At 37.3% G+C, this 8,367-nt stretch overlaps 1 pseudogene; it reads left to right on the forward strand.

The window, feature by feature from the left end:
- Window positions 1–51, forward strand: part of LOC119516055 — a 1,024-nt pseudogene extending 973 nt beyond the window's left edge.
- The last annotated feature ends 8,316 nt before the right edge of the window (window positions 52–8,367 follow it).

The raw sequence follows: 8,367 nt of genomic DNA on the forward strand, positions 1-8,367 counted from the left end.
TCTCCACACAGAGACTCTTTCTTGATCTTCCAGGATGTGCTCACTGCCTAGCACCCTAACTTGTTCATATTGAAAAGGGGTGTTGACATTTTGGAGAAGGGGGCTGCATCTGGTTGCTCTTGCCTCTGGGTTTTAGGACCTGTCTAGCAAAGGAACACTCCGGTGATTTTAAGTTTCTGAAAAATAAACTTAGTGCATGAAACTTTTATAGAGTCTCAGAGAGGGGTCTAGGTATTTTCGGACTATTGATGATCTAGGTTTGGCATACTGTGGCCATTTGGGATATCTAGCTGGAACTTGCATAAGAGTAACCTGCAAGATAGCCTCTCAACTCTATTTGAAATCTCTTAGCCACTGTAACCTTATTTTGTTAACCTTCTTTTCCCTCTTTGGTTCAAGAAGGCATTTTCAATCCCTCAATGCCAGGGCCAAGCTCATTCCTGGGAGCCATATACCATGTCACCAGGGAGATTCAACCCCATAGGATTCATGTCCCACGTACGGGGGAGGTTAATGAATTCATTTGTCAAGTTGGACTTAGAGAGAGGCCACATCTGAGCAACAAAAGAGGTTCTCTGGAGGTGCCTCTAAGGCATAATTATAGGAAGGCTTAGCCTCTCATTTACAGCCCTAAGTTTCACAAGAGCAAGCCTCAAGATTGATGGCATGACTTATTAAGTAGGGGGTTCCTGATTTCACATAGTATATATTCTGTCCAAGATAAACAATCAGTGTCTTACGTTATCTACACATAGATATACAAACATCATCATTTTCAATTTTAAATAACTGTCATAACACAAAACATTCCAGATCTCTTATCAGTCCCAGTTATTCATCCCTAGTATTACTGTAGTACTAGTAATATACTCCTATTAAATATAGCCTATAATATGTAATGGGTAGTTTTTACATATACCAATCTGTTGCTAACTCTTTGTACCATTGTCATACCTTAGAAGTATATCATGCAAACACTTATTTATATTTGTAGTGTTATTCTGTGGGTTACATGCCCTTAAATAATCACTTCCAATCATGTTCACCTTCAATGCAGCACTGATAGTTATAATCCCATTAATGAACCATCATTACCCCCATTCATTCCGATACCTTTAAGTTCACCCTCATTATCATGTCTATACAAATTAGGTGATCATTCCCCCTTCACTAGCTTCTGTCTATCTCTAGGTACCCTATAATCTATATTATAAAATACTGATTTTACATTGTTCAGAGAGTTCACATTAGTGGCAATATACAATGCCTCTCCTTTTGTGTCTGGCTTATTTCACTCAGCATTATGTCTTCAAGGTTCACCCATGTTGTCATATGTTTCAGGACCTCGTTTCTTCTTACTGCTGAATAGTATTCCAAAGTATGCATATGCTACATTTTCTTAATCTGCTCATCTGGTGAAGGATACTCGGATTGTTTCCATCTCTTGGAAACTGTGAACAAATCTGCTATGAACATCAGTGTGCAAATGTCTGTTCATGTCACTGAACTTTCAGATCTTCTGGGTATATATACTGAGAAGTGAAATCGCCAGATTGTAGGGTAACTTGATACCTAGCTTTCTGAGGAAATGCTAAACTATCTCATCAGTTGTACCATTATACATTCCCATCAGTAATGAATAAGAGTTCCAATTTCTTCACAGCCTCTCCAGCATTTGTAGTTTAGTGTTTGTTTAATGGCAGCCATTCTTATTGGTGTGAGATGATATCTCACTGGGGTCTTGATTTGCAACTCCCTAATAGCTAATGAAGATGAACATTTTTGCATGTGTTTTTTAGCTGTTTGTATTTCCTCTTTGGAAAAATGTCTTTTCATATCTTTTACCCATTTTATAATTGGGTTGTTTGTACAATTGTCTTTGAGTTGTAGGATTTCTTTATATATGCAGGATATCAATCTCTTATTAGATATATGGTTCCAAATATTTTCCCCCATTGCATTGGCTGCCTCTTCACCTTTTTGACAAATTCCTTTGAAGTACAGAAGCTTTTGATTTTGAGGAGTTCCCATTTATCTATTTTGTTTCTTTGATTGCTTGTGCTTTGGGTTTATGGTCTAAGAAGTTACCTTCTAATAGTAGGTCTTGAAGATGTTTCCCTATATTATCTTCTAGGAATCTCTTGTATTGAGGTATTTGATCCATTTTGAGTTAATTTTTGTATAGCATGTGAAGTAAGGGTCTTCTTTCATTCTTTGGATATGGATATCCAGTTATCCCAGCCCCATTTATGGAAGACACTGTTCTGTCCCAGCTCAGTGGCTTTGGGGGCCTTATCAAAAATTAATCAACCATAGATCTGGGGGTCTATTTCTGAACTCTACTCCACTGATCAATCTGTCTGTCTTTGTGCCAGGACCATGCTGTTTTGACTGCTTGTGGCTTTATAGTAGTCTTTAAAGTCAGTAAGTTTAAGTCGTCCCACTTCATTCTTATTTTTTAGAATTTTCTAGCAATTCAAGGCCCCTTTCCCTCCCAAATAAATTTGATAACTAGCTTTTCCAAGTCTGCAAAGTAGGTTGTTAGAATTTTGATTGGAATTGCATTGAATCTGTAGATCAGTTTGGGTAGAATTGACATCTTAATGATGTTTAGCCTTCTTATCTATGAACACAGAATATCCTTCCACCTCTTTAGGTCTCCTTTGATTTCTTTTAGTAAAGTTATGTAATTTTCTGTGTGGAGGATTTTACATCCTGGGTTAAGTTTATTCCGTGGTACTTGATTATTTTAGTTGCTGTCTGCTATGTGCCCACAAGTCCTTGGGGTTGGGGAGGGCTCCTGATGATTCTGTGCCTTATGTCTCAGCTGTGCTCACCACAGCCTTCAGTGGAGGAAGAGGGAATGCGGTCGTCACAAGTCTGCTGAATCCTGAGTTCCGTCTGGGAGCTCTTGGCCGTGGGGCTGTGAAGGGTTATCTCCCCAGCCCATTGCTGAGAATGGTGTACAGGACACAGAAAGCTGCTCCCTCCCACACTCGTTAGCCAACTCCAGCCCACCTTTCCCCAGTGGCAGTCCAGGCCAAACACACTCACCCCGTCCTTTCAAACGCAGTCTCTCTGCTGCTCCATCCAAGTCCCCGCTATGTGTTGTAGGAGTCCCTGCCCAGCTGGTGGCTCCCTGGAACTGCTGTTCTGGAGTGCTTTCTGCCCTTTATCTAGTCTTTTTTCATGGAGGAGAATCTTTCTCTGTCTCTCCCCATCTGCCATCTTTCCAGAACTCTTTCACTCATTTTTGAAAGACTGTCTCACCATATACAAAATTCTTGGTTGTCAATTGTTTTCTTGTAGCACCTGAAGAATGCTACAATGTCTGCTTGCTTCCATGTTTTCTAATGAGAAATCTGCATTTAATCTAATTGGGATGACATTGTACATAACACATTATCTTCCTCTTGCAGCATTCAAAATTCTCTCCTTGTCCTTTGCATTCAACAATTTGTTCAGTATGTTAGAGGGCACATTTTCCTTTGTGTTTATCCTGTTTAATGTTCTCTTGGCTTCATGGATAGGCATATTCATGTCTTTTGAAGTTTGGGAAGTTCTCTGTCATTATTTCTTTGAATAGTCCTTCTGCTCCTTTCTCTCTTTCTTATCCTTCTGGGACCCCCATAATTGCATATATTGGCAAGCTTGATGGTGTCCACAGGTCTATTAGGCTATTTTTGCTTTTTATAATTCCTTAATTCTTTTTTCTTTCTGTTTCTCAGCCTGACTCATTTGAAGTGTCTTGTCTTCATGTTTACTGGTTCTTTCTTCTGTCAACTCTAATCAGCTGTTGAAACCCTGCGAGGAATTTTTCATTTCAGTTATCACAGTCTTCAACTCCAGTAATTCCATTTATTTCCTTTTTAAAATTTCTATCTCTTTATTGCATTCTTCATATTGCTCATTCATTGTTTTCCTGATATCCTTTAGTTCTTTCTTTAAAATTTCCTTCATCTCCTTGAGTTTAATGAAAATTGTTTTTAAAAAACTTTGTTTGGTGTGCTGGTTTGAATGTATTATGTCCCCCAAAACACCATTATCTTTGATGTAATCTTGTGTGGGCAGAGGTATCAGTGTTGATTAGATTGTAATTCTCTGAGTGTTTCCGTGGAGATGAGCCCCACCCAACTGTGGGTGACGACTCTGATTGGATAGTTTCCATGGAGGTGTTACCCTGCCCATTCAGGGTGGGTCTAAATAGAATCACTGGAGCCATACAAATGAGCTAAAAACAGAAGGAACTCAGTGCAGCTGTGAGTGACATTTTGAAGAGGAGCTACAGCCAAGAAAGACACTTTGAAGAAAGCACAGGACCTGCAGATGAGACACAGTTTGAAGACAGCTGTTGAAAGCAGACTTTTGCTCCCAAGAAGCTAAGAGAGGACAAATGCTCCATGTGCAACTGAGAGTGACATTTTTGAGGAACTGCAGCCAACAGAGGAATGTCCTTGGAGAAAGCCATTTTGAACCCAGAACTTTGGAGCAGATGCCAGCCACGTGCCTTCCCAGCTAACAGAGGTTTTCCAGACACCATTGGCCATCTTCCAGTGAAGGTACCTGATTGCTGATATGTTACCTTGGACACTTTATGGCCTTAAGACTGTAATTGTGTAACCAAATAAACCCCCTTTTACAAAAGCCAATCCATCTCTGGTGTTTTGCATTCTGGCAGCATTAGCAAACTAGAACATTTGGTATGCACACATTACGGTCTTTTTCACTTATATTTTCTGGATTTTTATCTTTTCCCTTTGAATGGACCATCATATCCTGTTTTTGTTTATCTTGTAATCTGTTGTTGCACACTGTACATTTTAACATTTTAAAATATTAACTCTATTGTTTCCCCCTGAGATGTCTGTTTCTTGAGTTTGTAACCAGCTTGTGATGTGACAGAGATTTTCTTGAATGTCAAGACCTAACTAAATGAAGTATATGTAGGCAAATAACACCTTTCACCATCTTTGCATATTGGCTTTGTTTTGGTTGGTGCTCTCAGTCAGACTTCAGCCCTCCGATCAGGCAGGTCAGCTGAAGGCAAATGCAAAATGCAGGGTCCTCTCACCCATAAGCTGTCTTTTAATTTGGCTCTGGATCCTAGAGAGTGACTTCTCTTGGGGCATACTCAAGAAACTGCATAAAGGGGTATTTCTGAAAGGTTAACATTCAGGATTGAGAGCAGTAACTTACTAATGAGATCTTGTGATGTCTGTGATTAGTCTGGGTTTTGATTTTTCCAGATTAGTGTTATACAGGTAGATAATTTCATCCTACATCATGGGCTTATAATTAGTGTGGCCATATCACATGAATCAGGATTTCCACTTCCTGGATGTAGGACCCATTGGTTGAACTGGTCTTCATATGTGAAAAACTGTAGATGGCTGCAAAAACTGACTCAAGTCTGTCATATATATATATATATATATATGAATGCATAATATAATAATTATAATAAAGTAAATGCAGCTTTTTTCTTATCAGACTTGTAATACGTACTTTTAAAATAATGTTAAGAGGTGCAAACAGCCAGATACACTCTAGTACCTTTCTTTCCAAACTTCAACTGCCAATCATTTGCCACTGAATGTGACTCTTGATTTTATAATTCTATGTATACTTTTTCTCACCATGCTTTAAATGTATAAATATAACTCTTGCATTTTTCTTCAGAGTGTGCTCCACACTTCTTTGTGAAAATCACTTGGGTGCTACTTAAAACACAAATTCCTGGACCGTACAGAAGACCTACCAAGTCATAATCTCAGGAGTGTGTGTGTGTGTGTGTGTGTGTGTGTGCATTTTGAATGTCTATATTTTAGCAAGTGCTCAGGTTATTTTTATGTCCAGTTTCCTTGGGATTTAGCCACCTATTTGAATGGGCAGATGCATCATGGGCTTCCTGAGTATCCCTAATTTACCCTTTCTGTACATTTATTACTATACTTATCTTCAATCTCTTTGTCAAGAGACACTCCTGCCATTGCATTTGGTTGGGGTTGAGGTTGGGATAAAAAAAGCAAAAGCCAAAAACCAAGCGAATAAAACCCCAACCCCTCCCATACCCACAAAGCAACAGAAAAGAAGGGCAAACACAATGCCACAATGACCATGTTGCATGTGACTACTTGGCTTCTCTCTCCTAATCAGGAAAACAAGTTTCTGAACATCACCCTGACAGCCCCTTCATGTTGACGAATACCCTAAATCACCCAGTGCACATCTTTGCTGTGCTTTAGAAGACTCCCCAAAGAGTTTATAACATTCTTCATAGTAGGTTTCTAATCCCTGCTCATCACTCCCCAATCAACTGCTATTAAAGTAATGTTTATTGAGTGCTTGCAATATGTCGATTTCTGTGCTAGGCTTTCAATTTCGTGTTGTTCATTTTCCAATTGACCAGCTTAAAATATGTACTTGAACAAGGCAGAAGGCAGCATCATTTTTACTAAAAAAAAAAAAAAAATACAGCATTTTTCCCTCCAGTAAATTACATGTTGGTCATAACATATTGGAACCAAATGCTGCAGCCTAACAAAATGTGTGGTCTTCCTGAACTGTGGGAATTAAAACAGAATTGTATCAATGATGGTGTGCGTGCCATAGACATCTATGAAGGTGGCATGCAAAGATGTGCAATTTAATGTGTATCTAGCCTCAATGAGTTTTAAATTCAGTTCTGGACATACAGTAAGAACATGTAAAATAGAAGAGGGACCATAGGGTATGATGTGATTGATTTTTAAATGTTTAACAATGTCAAACAGTTACTAAGTGCTTTGTCTGCATCACTCACTGTTCTAAGCACTGTTCATGCATTATTTCTTTCAACCTTCCTAAAAGCACCCTGGGGTTGGTGCTATAATCATCCCCATTTTATAGCTAAGCAGGTTGAGAAACAGGGGGAAATCTCTGCATTGCTCAATGCAGAAGGGATTACTAGAATTAGAATATACAATACAGCACCCAAGAAGGGTGGGGAGAGGCTCTTTCATAGGGAGTAGAGAGGACATTCAGATTATGGTAAGCAGGACAATTACTAAAGCCATGATGTTGAGTGAAATAGTTTAGACACAAAAGGACAATATTGTATGATTTTACTTATATGAAATAGACTATGCAAATTCATAAAGTGAGAAACTAGAAAACAGGTTACCAGTGGCCAGGGTGGTGTTAGGGAATGGGGAGTTAATTCTTAATTGATACAGATTTTTTTGCTTGAGGTGATGGAAAAGTTTTGGTAATGGATAATGGTGATGGTAGCACAACATTGTGACTGTAATTAACATAACTGAATTGTATTTTTGGAAAATTTTAGCTTGTATGCATTTTACCAGAATAAAAATTTAAGAAAACCCTAAAACAATACAATATAAATAGTAAACCCTAATGTAAACTATGGACTGTAGTTAGTAATGTAATTATAATAATATTGTTTCAATTTTAACAAAATTCCACACTAATGCAAAATATTAATAAAAGGGAAACTGTCTGCATTTGAAAGGCATATGGGAATTCTATATTTTCTGCATAATTTTTATATACACCTACAATAGCTCTAATAAAAAAATTAAAAAAACAAAACATGGGTGAAACTTGAAAACATTATGCTAAATTTAAAAAGCCAGTCACAGAATACCACATATTGTATGTATTCATTTATATGAAACATCCAGTAGGCAAATAGAGAGAGACAGAAAGCAAATTAGTGGTGCTTTGTTTATTCTGTCATTTTATCTTTGTCAATCTTGATAGATGTTTACCAATTTTATTGATGTTGAAAATAAAAGATTTATTAAAAGAACCAGATTTTTGCTACACTGATTTTTTCTAGTGTTTTCAATTTGATTGATTTCTGCTCTTTTCTGTATATTTCCTTTGTTCTGTATGCTTCAGATTTATTTTGCTCTTCTTTTTTCTACTTTCTTGAGTTAAGAACTTGTATTATCCATTTGAGACCACTCTTTGTCTAACGCATTTAATGCTATAAATTGCTATCTCACCACTGTTTTAGTTGCATCCCACATATTTTGATATATGATATTTTCATTTTTATTTAGTTATCTATCTCTAATATATTTTAAATTATTATTAATTATATTATATTATATATTTAATGTCCTTTGAGTTACCCACTTTGACTCATGGAATATTGAGAAGTGTGTTGTTTAAATTTTTTTTTTTAATCAGTTTTATTGAGAGTTATTCACATACCATACAGTCATCCATGGTGTACAATCAGCTGTTCACAGTACCATCATATAGTTATGCATTCATCACCCCAATCTATTTTTGAACATTTTCCTTACAGCAGAATTAGAATCAGAATAAAAAAGCAAAACAAACAAACAAAGAAACCCA

Source organism: Choloepus didactylus, chromosome 19 (genome assembly GCF_015220235.1).
Source record: "Choloepus didactylus isolate mChoDid1 chromosome 19, mChoDid1.pri, whole genome shotgun sequence".
Lineage (NCBI taxonomy): Eukaryota > Metazoa > Chordata > Mammalia > Pilosa > Megalonychidae > Choloepus > Choloepus didactylus.